Below are 21,174 nucleotides of genomic sequence, written 5' to 3'. Positions count from 1 at the left end.
ATAAAATGAGAAATGATGTAATCAATTACACGGAAAAGGAGAATTAGGGTATTTTTTTAGTATGTTAGGGGGTATTTTTTAGCCAACCCCATCCTGGAAACTAGAGTACGCTAATAAATTATTTTTTCAAAAATCACATTGGCGTCGACACCAAAAAAGCAAAAATATATATTTTTAAAAAAAATTGAATCAATGTCAAGAATGTGAATGCTGACACCAAAAAAGAAAAAAAATCATTTTTTTAAATTTGAACTAGCGCCGACTACGAGAACACTTACACCTATTAAAATATATTTTTTTTCTTTTTTTAATCTCAAAATACCTGTATTTTTTAAGTGTATTTGAAAAAAATACTTATCGATGTTGGCGAACACAATGTCGACACAAAAATCATTTTTTTATAAACCAGACAATTATCGGGCAATTATTAGGGGATGATGGAGGGTGATGCCGGTGGTGAGATGGCTAGTACCAATAAACATTGTATAAAACAGACCATTTTCATACAAGATTTTACATTTGGATCATTTTCATAAATAATCAATTTATTTGGGTCAATTATGGAAAAAGCCCACTTTTAATTTAGGGTTTGTAACTGTTTCTAATCTTTTCTTATAAAGTCATTTCTCCTCCCTTTCTCTCTACCCTTTCACCTTCTCCTACCAGAGCATCCTCTCCTCCCATGGTTTCTCTGCAACCTAAAACTTTGTCGTTGCCAATGGCAATGTCGTTCTTGTCCATGTGGTTTGTCACCAAGAACAAAACATAGACACCAGAAAGCTTAAACAGCCAGTTCTTTCTCTCTTCTTTTCTTTAATCTATCTAAATACTTCCCTTTCTTTTTCCATGTCACAAAGATGCTATATATGTAGCTGATTTCAAATCGTTTCTTTGCTCAGAAATTAAGAGTCAGGAAGCTTCAACATCTTTGTGATCTGGAAAAGAAGGTGGAGTCCTTAGATGTAAACTTAATCTCTTTCTAGATTCCTTCCATATCTAATTAATTTCTTCCATTCATGAAAATTTTTATTATTTTTTACAAAAATCTTTTCGAACTCTAGTTGTTGTCCATTCCTCTGCTGCAAACAGAGGCGAATATAGGGGGACTGGCAGGGTCCACGCCCCCTCCTCCTTTGAAAATTATAAATATATAGAGTATAAAAAATTAAAATTTCAATCAACCTCCTAAAAAATTGTTGTGGCTTCGCTCCTGACTGCAAATCAAGCAAAACAATGGTGGATGGTAAGGCACTTCAACTCTTATCTTCTCACATTTATTACTTTTATTTCTTAAGGAAATAATATGTAAATATAGTTATGTGTAACGTTTTTCTATTGTTGGTCCTCTTTTTGAATGGTGTGTTGTGAGATAATATAATTTTGAATAGTTGTGCTTCCATTTCATGATATCAATTTGTTTCTTTTTGAAGACTACAAAAACAGGTATTGATTAAAATTCAATTCGATTATGTTTAAATTGCCTTGTGATTCTTCGATATGTAATGTTGCTTTCAATTTCTGTAGATATTTGGGTTGAACACAACTTCACTCCAGTCCATTGCTTACTGCAAGGCCAAAATGGAAGTTTTCCTGGGAGCTTTGGTGGTTCATATGGTACTTCTGGTTTTAGATTAAATTTATTTCTTTTTTATTTTTAAAATGAAGACATATCACAAAATTTATGATACAAAGAACAAGTGTAAATTATATGAATGGTTTTTATGTAGGAAATCATATGCCATCAACTTTTTGAAATCTTTAGTGATGCTTCTTTGAGAATTGGTATGGAGATCTAAATTAGTCAATATTGGTATGTCATGCATGTCCACTTCTGCACCTACCGGGCTAGAAATGGGTGGATTCCTACACAAGAAAAATGTTTGGGCATCAACAATTCATGAGTAAAACAAACGTTAAACTCCGAGAAGCATGGTTTTTATATTAATTTTCTTAGATCAAATGCAAAAAGGTTAATTGGAGTTGGACCGGTTAGGATGTTTATCACGACACATTGGTTAAGAAACCAAATTATATCTCTCATGTTTCATATGAACAAGCTTTTGCCTAGAAAGTCCTCGACTCCACTGCCATTGCTTGGCCTTCTCTCATAAACAAGAGTACTTTGACAAAAATTTCTTCATTTTCTCATTCGGTGATTTTTTTTCTTTTGTGAACAAAAGAATTTCTTCCCTGCTTCAGGGGCTGTATTTATTTGAGAATGTATACTATATTAATTAGTTTCCATAGTAATGCATACGTTTAGAAAATGTTATGTACGTGGCTATGTATATAATATGTAAAGTTATATTTATTAATTAGATTTGGACCCTGAAGTTGTACTAAAAATTTTAAAAATAGAGAAAGATAATGTAGTTTTAGCATAAATAAACGTACATATTCCTCATTAGTAATGAAAAAGTATGTGAATTGGAACCAAACAATTGCTAGTAATAAATATAAATGTAGCAAAGTTAACTTGTCAAAACAAAGGGTACAAAGGTGTAAATTGTAAACAATATAGAATACTTTGGAATTTACGTAAGTTTATTAAGTAAAAACAACAGAAACAAATTAAGCTTGACGTATAATGACAGAATCTACACAGTTATTTGAAACGGAAAATAGTTAAGGACTTAAAAGGATAATAAATAATTTTTACTTGACATTTCATAATTATATAAAAGTTAATGTAATAGTATATGAATGTAAAAAAAAAAATTGTCGTAGAAACATGAGAAAGGTAATCTTAATCAAATGAATAATATTTATAATAATGTCAAACGTAGTAAAAGGAATATTATTTAGTTTGTATGTAACTATTTTAAATAACATAAAATTACTTTATTATATTACTTTAGTCCACTTAATTCACAACCGAAATTCAACATCTGTTTGTGGGGATGGAACGTGGATAATAGGGTGAGTAAAATTTGATTCAATTTGAAAAAATTGAAAAATAATTTGAAATTTCAATTATTTGAATCGAATTAATTGAGTTAACCGAATTAATTAGAATTTTTTTTTCAAATTTCGAGTTCGAATCGAGTTGAATTTTCGAATTTAAATAATTCGAAGAAACCAAATACCAAATCCTTTTACTTCCCTTACCTCAACCTCCCTCAAACCTTTTTACTTTCTCTCCAAAAATTTTACTTTCCTCAAACTCCCAAATTAATTTTCCTTTTGCTTTCCCCCAAACCCCTCTAAAACTTTTTTTAAATTTATGTATACTATTTAATTATTTAATTAAATTTCACATTTTGTACTGTCGAAACCATTTTTATTTTGAAAAACGGGGATCGACTTTAAAAACGAATTATGAAGTCACCACCAATCTTTTTTGGTTTAGGTGTGATCGGATCACCTAATAAATCATTTTATTAAAATATGGATTTCGGCCTACGAAAATTTAAGAAATGGGTTCGGGAGTCGGTTACGTACGATGAAGGATTAGCACCTCGTAACGCCCAAAATTGGTACCTAATTGATTAATTTATGTCCTAATGTTGAAAATTTAAAAAAACATTGAAATACGACCCCCTTAAAAATGTATGCACAACTCGTGATGGATTTTAAGATTCGCTCGTTCCAAAGGAATTAAATACCACATCCAGCACGTTAGGACATGATATTTTAAACCTGCAAAAAACTGAGATCACCTCATGATTCCCAAAACACGTGAAACAACTCAAGTTGGATTTTACGATTCACTCGTTCCAAAGGAATAAAATAGCACATCCAGCACGTTAGGACACGATATTTTAAGCCTCCAAAAACTGAGATCACCTCATGATTTCCAAAACACGAGACGAAAATTTTTAAAAGGGTATTCGGTTATTTAGTCCAACGATAAATCGAAACCCAGCACGTTAGGGCACGATTCCTCGAATTTCCAAACACGAAACATTGCCTTTATTTGTGAAGTTTCAAATAAGCAATTACAAAAACCGAGTCAAAACATACTTGCTTGATTTGTTTGAAATAAAGGACAATCGATATTACGTGGATATGGGAATTATAATCATGATGCAACAATAAGAAATAAAAATATAATTATATGTATAAAACAATAAAATATGGAAAAAAAAACTCATAGTACATAAGACCATTGAAAACTAGGAACCATCGCAAAACAATTCAAAAACTCGTATGAAAAATATACAAAGGAATAACACATGTTAAAATTCAACATAACTTATATGTACACAAAAACTGATAATATATAAACAATCATTAATATATATACAATATGCAGGAAGAATTGCGAAATAAATAATTCATAACATAATAACAAGTAAAACAAATTAATTTGACTAATGATACATATATGAAAATGGAAAAAAAATAATGCATAAACAAAGTTACTAAAGTATTTAAAATATAAAAAAATAAATAAAATAAGATCCCTAAGAGAGAACCAAATTATACATAAATAAATTTAAAAGAATATATATATATAATAAATTTAAGAGAGAATATTTACATAAAATAAAAGGAAGTTAATAATGTACACTTAGTGTAAAAATAACTTAGTATAAGTTACGTATATACATGAAATAAAGAAAACTTAATATAAGCAAAGTATATAAATACAAAATAATATATGAAAGTATTTTGGAAGAAAAAACAAATAAATATGCACATAAAAAAATAACAGTATATTCTTAACTTGTTAAAATAATATATACAAAACTAAATATATCAATTTTGTTAAACAAAACTATATATTAAAATAATATATTCTTATTTTATAGAAAAAATGAATAAAAAACTTAATTGGAAGAAAAATAAAATTAAAGGGACAATTTATGAACAAAGCAAACTATTTAAACAGAATTTTGGGCCAAAGTAAAACGCACTCCAACGTTTGGGGACTAAAACTTCAAATTAACCAAACCCCAAAACGAACTGTTTCAGCACGGACTAAGATGAACACCCGCGCAAATTCCTGGAACAGTTTAAAAGAATTAAAGAAAGCATGGAAAGGACCCAATCGAACACTAGCGCAACAGGGAAGGATTGGCCGCGCAAATTACCCATTTAAAGTAGAATGCACGAACCCAGCCTGGCAATTGGGTCAACACGCCTTCCACCCATCCCAAATGCTGCTGTTTACAATTTATTGCTTAAATTAAAAAAACTGTTTTAAAAACCATTTGATTTTTTTTTTAAAAACCCTAATGCTCTCCAATCTCTTACTCTTCCCTCGCTTCCTAGCCGAAAGGCTAGTGCCTAGGCCCTCCGTTCGTGACTAGCGAAGGCCCTCCGACAGTGACTCCGGTGAGCTTCTCCCCCTTTCTCTTATTGTTTACATACGGTAGATAAAAAAAATTAAAGAAAATGAAAATAAGATCGAAAGAAAAATGAGACTTTGAATCACCTTCAGCAAATATGGTTGCTATATCTTTCTATATGTGTTTGATATTGTCTCTATATTCTATTTTTCCCAAAAAAAAAAGCCCTTTACAATGAAAAATTTGGAGGCTTTTATAGCCGAATACAAGTAGTTTTCCTACTATTTTCTTGCTCAAATCACAGGTCGTAGAGACGTGGATGTGGGCGAGCAATAAACGAGCTGGGGGTTGTGCTTGTTGTGCCAACGTGCGTGGTGGACGAGCGTTGAACGTGGGTGCTGCGGCGCAAGGGAAACTTAGGGTTTTCGAGACCCTCAAAATTTTGGGCCTATCGGGCCTTTGTATTTTTAGGGTATTGGGCAATTATTTAATGTAATTGGGCTGGCTATTATTTGTAAATGGACTTATTTAATATTTATATTTTTTGTTTTTGTATGTGTATGGGCCCGGGCCAAAATTGGGTCATACAGCTGCCCCTCTTTGCTCATTGTTGTGTAACGAGAACGGAGCAAAGACTCTAAAATGACCAATTTTGCCCAGTCTTGCCGAATCTTTGACTTCTTTGGTGCTCCTCTTCTTCAAGTAGTCTTATAGCAACTTCAGGAAGATAAGGTTTGTGACTTCAACCTACTCCACTGTAACTTCAGGGAGACAAAGCCAGTGGCTAAAATCTACTCCATAACCGATACATGGAGATAAGACTCGCCATCTTCGATCTGCTCCATAGCCGATACGTGGAAATAAGATCTGTTATTTTCAATTTGCTTCCTTGCTACCTCAGGAAGATAAGACTTGCATATTGAGCTTGCTCCACTGCAACTTCAGAGAAATAAGGCTGGTGGCTAAAATTTGCTCCATAGCTGATACATGGAGATAAGACTCGCCATTTTCGATCTACCCCATAGCCAATACATGGAGATAAGATCTGTAAATTTCAGTCTGCTTCCTTCAACTTCAGGAAGATAAGACTTATATCTTCAACCTGCTCTCTTGCTACCTCACAGAGATAAGGTTGGTGGCTAAAATCTGCTCCATAGTCGATACATGGAGATAAGACACGCCATTTTCGATCTACTCCATAACTAATACATGGAAATAAGATCTATTATTTTTAGTCTGCTTTCTGCAACTTCAAGAAGATAATACTTGCATATTGAGCCTGCTCCACTGCAACTTCAGAGAGATAAGGCTGGTGGCTAAAATCTGCTCCATAGCGGATACATGGAGATAAGACTTGCCATTTTCGATCTGCCCCATAGCCGATACATGGAGATAAGATATGTAATTTTCAGTCTGCTTCCTGCAACTTCAGGAAGATAAGACTTGTATCTTCAACCTGCTCTCTTCCTTCCTCAGAGAGATAAGGCTAGTGGCTAAAATCTGCTCCATAGCCGATACATGGAGATAAGACTTGCCATTTTCGATCTTCTCCATAGCCAATACATGGAGATAAGATATGTAATTTTTGGTCTGCTTCCTGCAACTTCAAGAAGATAAGACTTGCATATTGAGCCTGCTCCACTGCAACTTCAGAGAGATAAGGCTGGTGACTAAAATTTGCTCCATAGCCGATACATGGAGATAAGACTCGCCATTTTCGATCTGCTTCATAACCGATACATGGAGATAAGATTTGTAATTTTTACCGATGTCGCTACACTATTCTATGGGGAACATACCCTGCAGACTCGGTTTCATTTTTATGTTTATGCCAAATGATTAGAATGTTATGACCGAAATGAATCAGATGCTCCTAACCAAATGTACTATGAATGATATGAATGTAGAAATGAAAATGTTTAAAAAAAGCTTTAAGTGTCATCACTCATTATTCATCAGAGCTTTATCACCATCGTATTATGCTGCCTTCTTGCTCGACTAGCATTTCTCAACAAAACCTGTAAAAACAACACATTTTGCTCAACTGATTTGCCTAATTGCAACTTCAGGGTCTGTTTCACTGTACTTCTAGAACCTAAGGTTTGTACCATCTTCAAAACCCCCTCTTCCATCAATTTGGTCTATTACACCACTCCCCAGGCCCCATGACCAGATGTGCACGCCCGATATTACGCTAATTTGGAATATCATGATCCCCTCTTATGCTTGGTTGACACAATATCCTATTTTCTTATTCAATAAATATCTTTGACTGAAAATCTGAAGAGATAATCCCTATTTGAACACAAATATCCCACCCCTAAGTTGGGTAAGTTCTAATCAAAAGTCCTGTTTCATATTCTTGTTCCATTTAGAAACTTCCAGAGTAATATACAAAAACCTTTTTTTGTAAAAGTATTATTAGTCCATTAACCATTATTTCAATACAAGCGCTCGAACATCAAGATAAATATAGACACAATTGAAATTTATTAGGAACAAGATTCAAGAAGAATAGATTAATCAAGGGAAGCAAATATTGCCAGAGTACGAAAATAGGTAAAAGGGAACAAAAATGAATGCCCCAGATATCGCAGCCAAAGCTCCTCTGTATGAACTTTACGAGGACCATTTTAAGCTTATCATGTGCCTAGGAGATCTAACGTATTCTGTCGATGCCCCAAGACATGCGTACTTCCTCTTCATTAATTCTAGCATAGCAAGACTACTACCTGCCCCATCCTTGGTCAAAATTTGAATGGCCCTTTTTGGGTTTTCAATTCAAAACCCATTTCGTCTCAAGGTGCCTTTTGCGGGTTTTCACCTTTTAAGCGAAGTACTTCTTGACTGAATCCGAATTTACTGGGTTAGGCAGGCTATTACCATCCATCTCAATTAATATCAGTGCTCCTCCAGAAAAAACCTTCTTTACCACATAAGGTCATTCCTAGTTTGGCATCCACTTCCCTCTGAAATTTTTCTGTAAAGGGAGGATCTTTTTTAATACCAAGTCTCCCTCATGGAATACTCTAGGGCAAACCTTTTTGTTGTACGCTCGCATCATTCGCTTTTGGTACATTTGACCATGACAGATAGCCTTCAACCTCTTTTCTTCAATCAAGTTCAGCTGATCATACTGGGACTGGATCCATTCTGCTTCGTCCAGCTTCAACTCTGATAAAACCCGAAGAGAAGGAATCTCGACTTCAATAGGCAAAACTGCCTCCATCCCATAAACCAATGAGTAAGGTGTTGCCCTGGTAGACGTTCTGACAGATGTTCGATAGGCATACAGAGCAAATGGTAACTTTTCATGGCAATCCTTGTAGGTCTCAGTCATTTTCCCCACGATCTTCTTGATATTCTTATTAGCTACCTCAACCCCACCATTCATTTTCGGGCGATATGGTGACGAGTTGTGGTGCTTAATTTTGAATTGCCTGTAAACCTCTACTATCACACTGTTATTCAAACTCAACGCGTTGTCAGATATGATCCTTTCTGGCATGCCATATCGACATATGATCTCCTTCTTCAAGAACTTGCTGACTGCCGACTTTGTGACGTTGGCATATGAAGCAGCCTCTACCCATTTGGTGAAGTAATCGATGACCACAAAGATGAATCAATGTCCATTAGAAACCTTCAGTGAAATCGGCCCAATGACGTCCATGCCCCACATTGAGAAAGGCCACAGAGAAGTCATGACATGAAGGGGTAAAAGAGGCACGTGGATCTTGTCACCATAAATTTGGCACTTATGGTATTTCTTGGCATAGCTGATGCAATCTCCTTCTATTGTGGACCAGTAGTACCCGAATTTCATAATTTGCCTGGTCATTGTGAATCCATTGGCATGCATCCCGCAGACATCTTCATGGACTTCTTCCAGGATTTTCTTAGCTTCAACAACATCAACACATCTTAACAGCACCTGATCTTTCCTCCTTTTATACAAGATTTATCCATCTAAGACATAGTCACTAGCTAGCCTTCTCAACGTCCTCTTATCATTTTAAGTTGCCTGATCAGGATATTCATAGCTTTTCACATATCGCAAAATATCATGATACGAAGGATAATCATCTCTCCCTTCTTCGTCGTCTATATTACAGCAATGAGCTGGAGCCTCGCAAATACTCATCTAGATCGGCCCCATATCCTCTCGTACATTTACTCTGATCATAGAAGCTAACGTAGCCAAGGCATCTGCTATCTGGTTTTCTGCACGGATTCCCATGATACATGCCTCGTACTCTACAATATTATTTGTGCAATCAAAATCTAATTTACAAGTGAATAATGATCTCCATCTAGGGATATCAGGACTGCCCCAATTCCATTACCAACAGTGTTTGATGCTCCGTTAAAATTCAGTTTCCACAGATGATCTTCTGAAGTGTCCTCTTTGGTAGTTGCCACATCTGTTAGTTCTTCATTAGGGAAATCAAAGTTCAAAGGCTCATAATCTTCTAAAGCTCTGCTGGCTAGAAAATCTGCTATTGCACTCCCTTTCACATCCTTCTGGTTCACATAAACTATGTCGAATTCGGAAAGCAGAATTTGCCATCGGGTCATCCTTTCGCTCAAAGCAGTTGACTCTATCATGTACTTTAAAGGGTCCAATTTCGAGATTAACCGAGTCGTATGGTATAACATGTACTGCCTCAATCTCCGAGTAGTCCAAACTAAAGCACAACATAGTTTTTCAATTGGCGAGTATCTCATTTCACACTCAGTGAATTTCTTACTGAGGTAGTATATCCCATCTCATCATGTTGACCGAGCACACATCCTATTAAATTGTCAAATACTGTCAAATACAATATCAATGGCATACCAGGGTTAGATGGCGTTAGCACTGGGGGATTGGTCAAATATTGTTTAACCCTGTCGAAGGTTTTCTGGCATTCATCATCTCATACACCTGAGTTATATTTCTTGAGAAGGTGAAATATGGTATCACATTTCTCTGTCAATTGCAAGATGAACCGGGCAATGTAATTTAGTCTTCCCAAAAACCCTCGAACTTCCTTCTGAGTGCGCGGTGGAAACAATTTTTGTATAGCCCTTACTTTGTCAGAGTCATCCTTAATTCCCTTCTCACTGACTATGAAACCAAGCAGCTTCCCTGACCTAGCCCCGAAAGTGCACTTTGTTGGATTGAGCTTTAGCTGAAACCTTCTCAGCCTTAAGAACAATTTCCTCAAAACCTATATGTGCTCTTTTTCTGTTCGGGATTTTGCAATCATATCATCGATGTAAACCTAAATTTCCTTGTGCATCATGTCGTGAAACAAGGTTATCATGGCTCTTTGATACGTTACTCCCGCATTCTTCAACCCAAATCGCATCACTTTATAATAAAAAGTCCCCCATAAGGTTGTGAATGTGGTTTTTTCCCTGCCTTCAGGGTACATCTTTATCTAATTATACCTAAAGAAACCATCTATGAAAGAGAACAGTGAATAACCTACCGTGTTATCCACCAAAGTGTCAATGTAAGGCAATGGGAAGTTGTCCTTTGGGCTGGCCTTATTCAAGTCTCTGTAATCTACGTACATCCGCACTTTTCCATCTTTCTTAAGGACAGGGACGACGTTAGCTACCCATTCTGAATAATTAACAACTTGCACGAACCTGGCATCAAATTACTTTCAGACCTCTTCTCTTATTTTTACTGCAACATCGAGTCTCATCCTTCGAAGTTTTTGTTGAACAGGCTTGCACTCTTCTTTTATGGGGACGCGATGCACCGCAATATTAGCGCTTAGCCCAGGCATGTCTTGATATGACCACGCGAAGATATCTTTGAAATCTTGTAGTAAATCAATGAGGTCCTGTCTTGTTTCCTCAGTTATGCAAGTTCCAATGTTCACCTCTTTCCCCTCTTCCAAGGTTACACTCTCGATTGTCTCTTTATGCGGTAGAATCTGTTTCTCCTCCTGTTCTACCATCCTTAACAAATCTGAAGGTAAGCTACAGTCTTCATCATCTTCAAAATCCTGAGATCCCTCTAGACACACGTCTCGCTCAAAAAGGAACTCCGGGTTTGTAACAGCGTCACTCATGCCATTGATATCTAGAGACCTATTGTAGGCACGAAAGAATATCCAACAAACAAATGAACCTAAGTATAGCTTTATTTGCATGGTATGATTATAAATGAAATGCAAGAAAAGAAAATTTGCTCAAGATAAAATAATATTTGCTCAGAATAAGACATGAAAGTGTATTTATATGGAAATAAACGTTTTGAACATGATCCTATTTCGCAAAATATTCTTATTGCTTCTAGGCTTTAAAACAACAAGTGTGTTTTTAACATTACTCTGTATTAGCACTAAAAACTACAAGAATTTCCTCCGCAGTTCAGTTGTTCAGAACACTTCCAGGCTCATAAGGGCGAATGCTTACTAAGTCACGTTTCATCACTTTCTCTTCAGATATGACATTGATATTCAAATTTTCCATTGAGTCTTCAGCTGTTCCCTCTCTTGTTATCTTCAATTCAGGATAAATAACTCCACCTGACACAAATGTATAGGATATATGGGGAAAACTCATTGATTCCCACTCGACTTCTGCCCCATTCAGTCGTGCTCTTCGTCTCTTTTGCCTCCTTTCCATCTCCTTTCTTTTCTGCTTTGTATCTGGCCTATACCCTAAGCCAAAGCGATCTTGTTTATCAGCCAAAACCGGTACCTTAACTCGTCCATAAAGATACTTTCCAAGTCCTTTTCCAGGCAATGCTCCCTTTCCTACTGTTAATTGCAAGCTCATCCTCGTAGCCTTAGATATTATTGGCATTGGGACCCTGCCCCCTTCAATGATGAAAGTTGCATTTACAAACTCCAATGACCAAAAGGAACATTCAATTGCTTCATTATCATTTTCTATATACGGTGCACTACTAGTAACGGATGCAATAATGTCCTCCTCGGCATTTATCGTTATCAAGCAGCCCTCCGTCACCAACTTTAACTTTTGGTGCAACGTGACGATACTGCCCCTACCAAGTGAATCCAATGCCTCCCCAACAAGTAATTATAAGAAGGCTTGATATCCATCACCAGAAAATCTACCTCATATGTGTTCAGTCCGATCAAAAGAGGTACCTCAATCCTTCTCATTACCTTTCTTTCGGTGCCATCAAATGCCCTCACTATGTTCTGGCACGTTTTCATGTGAGAACTATCTATTAGCAACCTATTCAACGTGGATAGGGGCAAAACATTCAATGCCGATCCATTATCAACTAGTACCCCTGGTAATGTATACCCCTTGCAGCGAGTGGCGATGTGCAGAGCCTTGGTGGATCCCATGCCCCCTGATGGTATTTCATCATCACTGAAGGAGATAAAGTTATCGGCGCTTATGTTACTGACAAGGCGGTCTAGCTTGTCCACTGAAATATCTTCAGCGACATATGTCTTGTTCAACACCTTCATCAATGTATTTCGGTGAACCTCTGAGTTTTGGAGCAGAGCTAGTACCAATGTGCGTGTCGGCTGCTTGTGCAACTATTCCATAACACTATACTCACTATGTTTTAGGAACTTCAAAAATTATTTAGCTTCATCTTCAGTTACTGGTTCATTAACCAGTGGTTTTGTCCTCTTTTTCCCTTGTTCAATCATCACAGACTTCCCTTTTCCAGGCTCGACCTTTGTACTTGGCGTGCTGACCAGACTCTCCTCCCTTGGATATGTCACATTATAGTTGTAATTCCAAGACATCCTTTTGTTATCCTTATATGGAAAAGCCGCGGGTCTCTGGATTACAACTCTCGGTGTAATTTTTGCTCCAACTTTATTAATTTTCGGTCGCGAAATGATCACTACTGGGTGATTGACCTCAGAAACCTTCTCTATCAACCCCTCCTCCGAGGTGCATACATCTTCCTTCTCAGTAAACTCAAAAAACTCCAGCTCTTTGTTGTCCATTAAAGCCTGTACCAGGGCCCTAAATTCATTACATGTTTCTATCTCATGGTCCTCCTCCCTATGGAACTCACAATAGTTCTCTACTTCTAGGGATTTGCTCCCAAAGTCTTGTATGATTAGACCTTTCTCTACCATCTTCTTCAAAAACTCCTTCATCGGGGTTCTCACTTCTACCACATCCAACTTAATTCTCCTCCCCGTATTCTCAACTATTGCGTTTACCCATTTATCAGTATGATTGGGTAACGGATTTCCTACACCAGGTGCATCATCAAATTTCACAACACCCATGTTGATGAGCCTTTTGACTACCCTCTTAAAAGAGGTGCAGTTCTCTATCGAGTGTCCCTTGATTCCAGCATGATATTCACATTGAGCATTTGTATCATACCACTTGGGGTATAGGGGTTACAGTGGTTTTAAGCAGAAAGGAGATACAACATGTGCATCAAACAAACTTTTGTACAGCTCCCGATACGTTATTGGAATGGGAGTAAATTGGGGCTTCTCCGTGTTCTGCTTTGTATTGGGCTCCTGCCTTAGTGAAGCTTGCTAGTCCGTGGCTACCACTTTCAGTTGATTTACCATGATTGGTTTTATATAACCCATATTCACATTGTTGACTTCATTTTCTTTATCTTTCCACACCTTATTGCATTCTCAATCATTTTACTAGACATAACTATATCCGCAAAACTCTTAGTTGCGCTTCCCAGCATGTGATTAATAAAATGTGCCTTCAAGATATTAATGAAAAGCATGGTTGTTTCTTTTTCCAACAATGGGGGTTGGACTTGTGTAGCAATCTCCCTCCATCTCTGAGCATATTACCTGAAACTTTCATTTGACTTCTTCTCCATGTTCTGTAATATGATCCTATCAGGCGCTATGTCAGTCACATGGCCATATTGTTTCATAAAGGCCTGTGCTAAGTCCTTCCACGATTTAACTTGGCTACGATTCAACTAATTGTACCATTTGGCCGTAGCCCTAGTCAAACTGTCCTAGAAATAGTGGATCAATAACTGATCATTATTGACATGACCAGTCATTCTCTGACAAAACATCATGATATGAGCCTCAAGGCAACTGGTTCCGTTGTATTTTTCAAATTCTGGCATTTTGAACTTTGGAGGGAGTACCAGATTTGGGACTAGGCTCAACTCCTTGGCATCAATTCCGCAATGATAATCAGCGCTTTCCAACGCCCTGAATTTTTCCTCCAACCATTTATATCAGTCTTCTAGTCGCTTTGGAAATTTTTCTCCTGCCTTTCCTACTTCCGTGACCTCATCGAAGTCAAGGACTGTAGGATTTGTCTGATGGTCTTCAGGGTTGGAACACGAACCCGTCAGGACATTACTGCCGAAGTACCAGTCTGATATTGGGGTTTGATATTGGCAAACACCTTTTGCGGAGGCACTGGGGTATTTGTTGGGGTAAAACCCGGAGGGTAAGCAAGAATCCCGCTATCATCCTCAGCATTAACCATGGGACTCTTCCCCTTTTCTGGCCTTCCAACTAGTAGCTGAGTCAATTCGCTCATCATACTCCTCTGAGATTCTAGTATTTGATCTTTCATATCTTGCTGGATCCTATCTAATTTATCTTGCATTTGCCATAGCATCTCTTCCTGCATTTCTTTCTGCATTTGCTCCAATTTTTCCAACTTTTGATCTATAGCTTTGGTCTTTTTCCGTGTGTAATATTGGTGTTCCAAGGTAACTATAATACAATTTTCAATTAATTAAGGTTCTTTTTATGAAATTTAATGCACATGATGCAATGAATGCAAATGCATGAGATGAATGTACAATTAAAGAGACGTCGATTCTAATTCAATTCCATTTAAAAAACTTTATTAGAAAGCAAAATCCTTTACATAAAACAGATCATATATACGGCCTAGACCTAATGCTCAAAGCTTTAACTTTTTTAAGAAGGCAAGCTAGCTCACGACCCCGGTCTGACTCTAACTCATACTTCACACTTAACACATCAGCTTGAACCACTACGGTCTGTAGATGATCGGTCACTTCTTGAATCTGAGCCACGGCCTCGCCCATGATATAATCTCTTTCCCTGACTTGGTCTTGCGATTGACGGAGCTGTTCCTTCCACTGCTCATTGTTCAACTCAAAGAATTCAATTTGGAGCTCACAATTCTGTAGCGTAATCTCAAGTTCTTCCACTTTTCCTTTCAAATCCTTAATCCTATTCAAGCTGGCCCTTAATTCAATGTCAGAGTTACGACCACAGTACAGATGCAGTGCATTCTCTAACTCCGCTACCCGAGCTACCAACATCTTTTTCTCATCTTGGCCTTCAACCAAGCTCTTTTTTAAAGCATTTTCTCATGCTCGAGCATCATGGAACCTCTTCTCCCACTGATCAGCTCTAGCCTTTTCCTCTTGAATTTCCTGTCGCCACTATTCTGACGTCTTCCCCAATCCGGTAGTTCTCATTGACATACGCAGTTTCTTGTAATCAAATTTCAAACTGTCCAAGTCTTTCTCAACCCTTCTTTTCCCTTTCTTCAACTTTTTAGCCTCGAGTTTCTGAACATCGACATCCAACCTCAAATGCATCTTTTCTTCCTCCAATTGTTCTATTTTTTTCCCTAATTCCGTATTTCTCTCTTCGAAGTCCTATTTTAAGATTTCAAGCTCAGAAGGGATTACTTGCAAGTATTCTTCCATCGCACGAACACCCTCTAAACTCGGCTCAGGGATATTATCATTAACTCTTTTACTCAACCACCTCTTATGTTCAGGAGTCGTCATTGATCCAATAGCTATCTCTTTATTCGGCGCATCTGTTTTCAAGCATCAGAAATCCCTCAAACCTTCTTCTTATAATTGTTCTCCCTATACGAGAACTCACTCTGGGCTAGTCCATGTGTCATCGGCATAAACTGCCTTGATTTGTATTGTCCTAAAACGAGCAAAGGGGCATATCCAACAGCTCCCCAAATTCCAGGCAGAGGTACCCAGTCAAAACTCCCACACCGATAAAGAATCTCATCAGGAACAAACCAATGAGCTCTCCACTCAACGTCCTCTTCCTGAAGATTTCAAAGGAGCACGATATAATTTTCTTCTGATATGTCATCTCTCCTGGACATGGTTGTTATTTCCTTTAACGGGGAGCAACTCTCAGAGAAAACCCGATAAGAAACCTTATCCACCTTCCAAAAATGGCTGTGGAACTAAGCCAGCAACAATTGCGCACACCCTATAAATCTTCCTTCACTTGCCCTCCGACATGCACTCAAAGATCTGAATGTCTCAGCTAGAATTGTCAGCACCGATATGACCCCTTTATCAAGTCAATCAAAGAAATCTACAACTGCTTCATCTATATGCCTTAAAGCTTTGGGGAAAATCACCAAACCATAGATACTCAAGGCGAAAACATCCACTTTCCTCTTTGTATCTGGATGTGCCACGATCAAGTCCCTCAAAATCACCCAAGGAATGCACTTACCATCACCCTTTTGCTGAATTCGGGCTGTAACCTACTATTCACTCATCCCAGTGATACCCATTAACTTCTTTACAAAAGTCGGGGTACTAGCAGCCTTGGAATAAATTTTGTCGACTTGAACCTTTGGACAACTAAGCAAAGCTGTATACTCTTACACAGTAGGCACCAAGTCCACCTTCTCAAAGGTGAAACAACTATATGTCGGGTTCCAGAACTAAGCCATAGCCTGAAACAAGTACTTGTCCACCTTGACGTCAAGCAGGTAGAGTAAGTCGCCATAATTTTGATAGAACAGCTGCCTAGCCTTATCATCCCAACTGGCCCATATATCCCTCAGCTCTTGGAGTTCATTTTGGGTCACATTAATACGAGTGAAGTTCCCCAATTCCGATGTACACCCCTCAACCAAGCTATCCCTTTTCTCCAATAGCATATTTTCTGACCACATACGGACAGCCGCATTATCTTCACTTTATCAAGGAATTCGCTCTCCATAACCAGTTTTCTAATTTAGCAACCGAACAGAAATTGACACCTCTTTAATATGAAATGACATGCAAACATAACCACAACAAAACACAACAAGTTAGTATCGAAAAATAAAAAATCAAAGCAAATAGAAAATAATCAAACACCTAACTGGGTGAACGCTAGGGTTCAACATAGCTCTACCTAGGGCGGGCTCCTAGAGTTCACTATATGTGGCTCGGTTCTAGAAAAAGGCACCTGAACTAGCAGATTCCTCAACCCTCACCCATTATAGGCTAATGTGGATCAAGTTCAATTCAGGGGAATACATTTCCCTATGGCCATGCCGAGGTGAAAACCTCACGAAGACATAGGTACGGATGTATCCCGGAAGCAGTCCACTAGCCCATGCGGAGGTGAAAACCTCACGGAGGCATAGTTTCTCACTCCCACTTAAAAAGGTGCGACCACAACTGTCATGCAAGATGATGCGAGGGGATATAAAAAACTCAAAATGTAAAACACGAATAAAATGACAAAAACCATAAAACTCATGAAATGCAATAAAAGGATCGTATGTTAAAATTCAAATTTTAAATTTTCAACAACAGGACAGAAAATAATCAATTTTATGGCTTAACTCTCTTATTGGTCCCCAGTGGAGTCGCCAAGCTGTCGAAACCATTTTTATTTTGAAAAACGAGGATCGTCTTTAAAAACGAATTATGGAGTCGCCACCAATCTTTTTTGGTTTAAGTGTGATCGGGTCACCTAATAAATCATTTCATTAAGATATGGATTTCGGCCTACGAAAAATCAAGAAATGGGTTTGGGAGTCGGTTACATACGATGAAGGATTAGCTCCCTCGTAACCCCCAAAATTGGTACCTAATTGATTCATTTTTATCCTAATGTTGAAAATTAAAAAAAAAACATTGAAATACGATCCCCTTAAAAATGTGTGCACAACTCATGATGGATTTTAAGATTCACTCGTTTCAAAGGAATTAAATACCACATCCAGCATGTTAGGACAGGATATTTTAAACCTCTAAAAAACTGAGATCACCTCATGATTCCCAGAACACGCGAAACAACTCAAGTTGGATTTTAAGATTCACTCGTTCCAAAGGAATAAAATACCACATCCAGCACGTTAGGACACGATATTTTAAGCCTCCAAAAACTGAGATCATCTCATGATTTCCAAAACACGAGACGAAAATTTTTAAAAGGGTATTCGGTTATTTAGTTCAACGATAAATCGAAACCCAGCACGTTGGGCACGATTCCTCGAATTTCTAAACACGAAACATTGCCTTGATTTGTGAAGTTTCAAATAAACAATTACAAAAGTCGAGTCAAAATATACTTGCTTGATTTGTTTGAAATAAAGGACAATCGATATTAAGTGGATATGGGAATTATAATCATGATGCAACAATAAGAAATAAAAATATAATTATATGTATAAAACAATAAAATATGGAAAAAAAACTCATAGTACATAAGACCATATGAAAACTAGGAACCATCGCAAAACAATTCAAAAACTCGTATGAAAAATATACAAAGGAATAACACATGTTAAAATTCAACATAACTTATATGTACACAAAAACTGATAATATATAAACAATCATTAATATATATACAATATGCAGGAAGAAATGCGAAACAAATAATACATAAAATAATAACAAGTAAAACAAATTAATTTGACTAATGATACATTTATGAAAATGGAAAAAAAAATGCAAACAAAGTTACTAAAGTCTTTAAAATATAAAAAAAAAAATTAAAATAAGATCCCTAAGAGAGAACCAAATTATACATAAATAAATTTAAAAGAATATATATATAATAAATTTAAGAGAGAATATTTACATAAAATAAAAGGAAGTCAATAATGTACACTTAGTGTAAAAATAACTTAGTATAAGTTACGTATATACATGAAATAAAGAAAATTTAATATAAGCAAAGTATATAAATACAAAATAATATATGAAAGTATTTTGGAAGAAAAAACAAATAAATATGCACATAAAAAAAACAATATATTCTTAACTTGTTAAAATAATATATACAAAAATAAATATATCAATTTTGTTAAACAAAACTATATATTAAAATAATATATTCTTATTTTATAGAAAAAAAGAATAAAAAACTTAACTGGAAGAAAAACAAAATTAAAGGGACAATTTTTGAACAAAGCAAACCATTTAAACAGAATTTTGGGCCAAAGTAAAACGTGCTCCAACGTTTGGGGACTAAAATGAACACCCGCGCAAATTCCTGGGGCAGTTTAAAAGAATTAAAGAAAGCATGGAAAGGACCCAATCGAACACTAGCGCAAAAGGGAAGAATTGGCCGCGTAAATTACCCATTTAAGGTAAAATGCATGGACCCAGCCTAGCAATTGGGTCAACACGCCCTCCCCCCACCCCAAATGCTGCTGTTTAAAATTTATTACTTAAATTAAAAAAACTGTTTTAAAAACCATTTGATTTTTATTTTTTTTAAAAAAAAACCCTAATGCTCTCTAATCTCTTACTCTCCCCTTGCTTCCCAGCCAAAAGGCTAGTGCCCAGGCCCTCCATTCGCGACCAGCGAAGGCCCTCCGACGGTGACTCCGGTGAGCTTCTCCCCCTTTCTCTTATTGTTTACATACGGTAGATAAAAAAAATCAAAAAAAATGAAAATAAAATTGAAAGAAAAATGAGACTTTGAATCACCTTCAACAAATATGGTTGTTATATCTTTCTGTATGTGTTTGATATTGCCTCTATATTCTATTTTTTCCCCAAAAAAAAAAGCCCTTTACAATGAAAATTTTGGAGGCTTTTATAGCCGAATACAAGTAGTTTTCCTATTGTTTTCTTGCTCAAATCACAGGTCGTGGAGACGTGGATGTGGGCGAGCAATGAGCGAGCTGGGGGTCGTGCTTGGTGTGCCAACGTGCGTGGTGGACGGGCGTTGAACGTGGGTGCTGCGACGCAAGGGAACCCTAGGGTTTCCGAAACCCTTAAAACTTTGGGCCTATCGGGCCTTTGTATTTTTAGGGTATTGGGAAATTATTTAATGTAATTGGGCTGGCTATTATTTGTAAATGGACTTATTTAATATTTATATTTTTGGTTTTTTGTATGTGTATGGGCCCAGGCCAAAATTGGTTCTTACATGTACTATTTATATTATTGATTTGTTTAATCATGTTGAATTTTTATCAATTTTTTTAATTTAATTGTTGATGATGCCGTACATATTGGTTGTAAAATTTTCTTTTGATGTCAATTTCACATTTTATCTCTAAAATAACTTTTATTAAAAAATCTCATTTTTTACATTCAATATTTCTTTTAATTTCAAAATACATGATAAGGATGAGAAGATAATTGAAGCAACTAAGCAAATAAAAAAACTAACCAAACTAACCCATATATAAAAGATGAATAAATAAATTATGAGAAGACCAAAGCTAATAACAAATTTGATTACTGGGTGATTGTGGTTACAAGGACTCAAAACTATTTTTTTTAATTTAACTCAAATAAATATATTCAATTTAATTTAATTCAAATTTCATCTCATTTTATTTATTTTTAAAAAAAATTAAATCAAATTAAAATAATAAAATAAAATTCGTCAATTTAATTACTTTAAAAAAAATTATTCGACTTGATGAAACAAAGAACCCAGTGGACAATACTGGAATATAGCATCCATCGTGTCTTTCTTCAATTTAGCAATAATGACTTGGATTCCATCCACTTGGTCGGACAATTTTTTTGCTAATTTCTTTATTGTTTCCTATAGTTCGATCAAGTGTTTTATATTGTCAACACACTTTATACCATGCGAACTTTTCTTGTCTGTTACTTTCCTAATAAAAAAGAAAAAAAATAGTATGAATGAGGTGTGAAATTTTGGTAAAATTAAACGAGAAAAAAAATAGTGTTCAAAAGTATTAATTTCCTTATCTAAATAAATATGTTTTCTGATTTTGTCATCAAGCCACTATCCATAATGGAATT

The 21,174-nt window shown here is 36.3% G+C and overlaps 2 long non-coding RNA genes across 2 annotated transcripts; both read left to right on the top strand.

Moving 5' to 3' along the window:
* Positions 1-540: 540 nt before the first annotated feature.
* LOC107895134 (uncharacterized) lies at positions 541-2,246 on the top strand. The gene is made up of 2 exons (XR_001683423.2): positions 541-1,614; positions 1,728-2,246. It is a non-coding gene; the product is annotated as an uncharacterized lncRNA (long non-coding RNA).
* A 17,348-nt stretch (positions 2,247-19,594) lies between these two features.
* LOC107894733 (uncharacterized) lies at positions 19,595-20,287 on the top strand. Its single transcript, XR_001683238.2, has 2 exons — positions 19,595-19,775; positions 20,036-20,287. It is a non-coding gene; the product is annotated as an uncharacterized lncRNA (long non-coding RNA).
* The last annotated feature ends 887 nt before the right edge of the window (positions 20,288-21,174 follow it).

This window comes from Gossypium hirsutum, chromosome A13 (genome assembly GCF_007990345.1).
Source record: "Gossypium hirsutum isolate 1008001.06 chromosome A13, Gossypium_hirsutum_v2.1, whole genome shotgun sequence".
NCBI classification, from domain to species: domain Eukaryota; kingdom Viridiplantae; phylum Streptophyta; class Magnoliopsida; order Malvales; family Malvaceae; genus Gossypium; species Gossypium hirsutum.
This window is presented reverse-complemented; position numbering and strand designations above follow the sequence as displayed.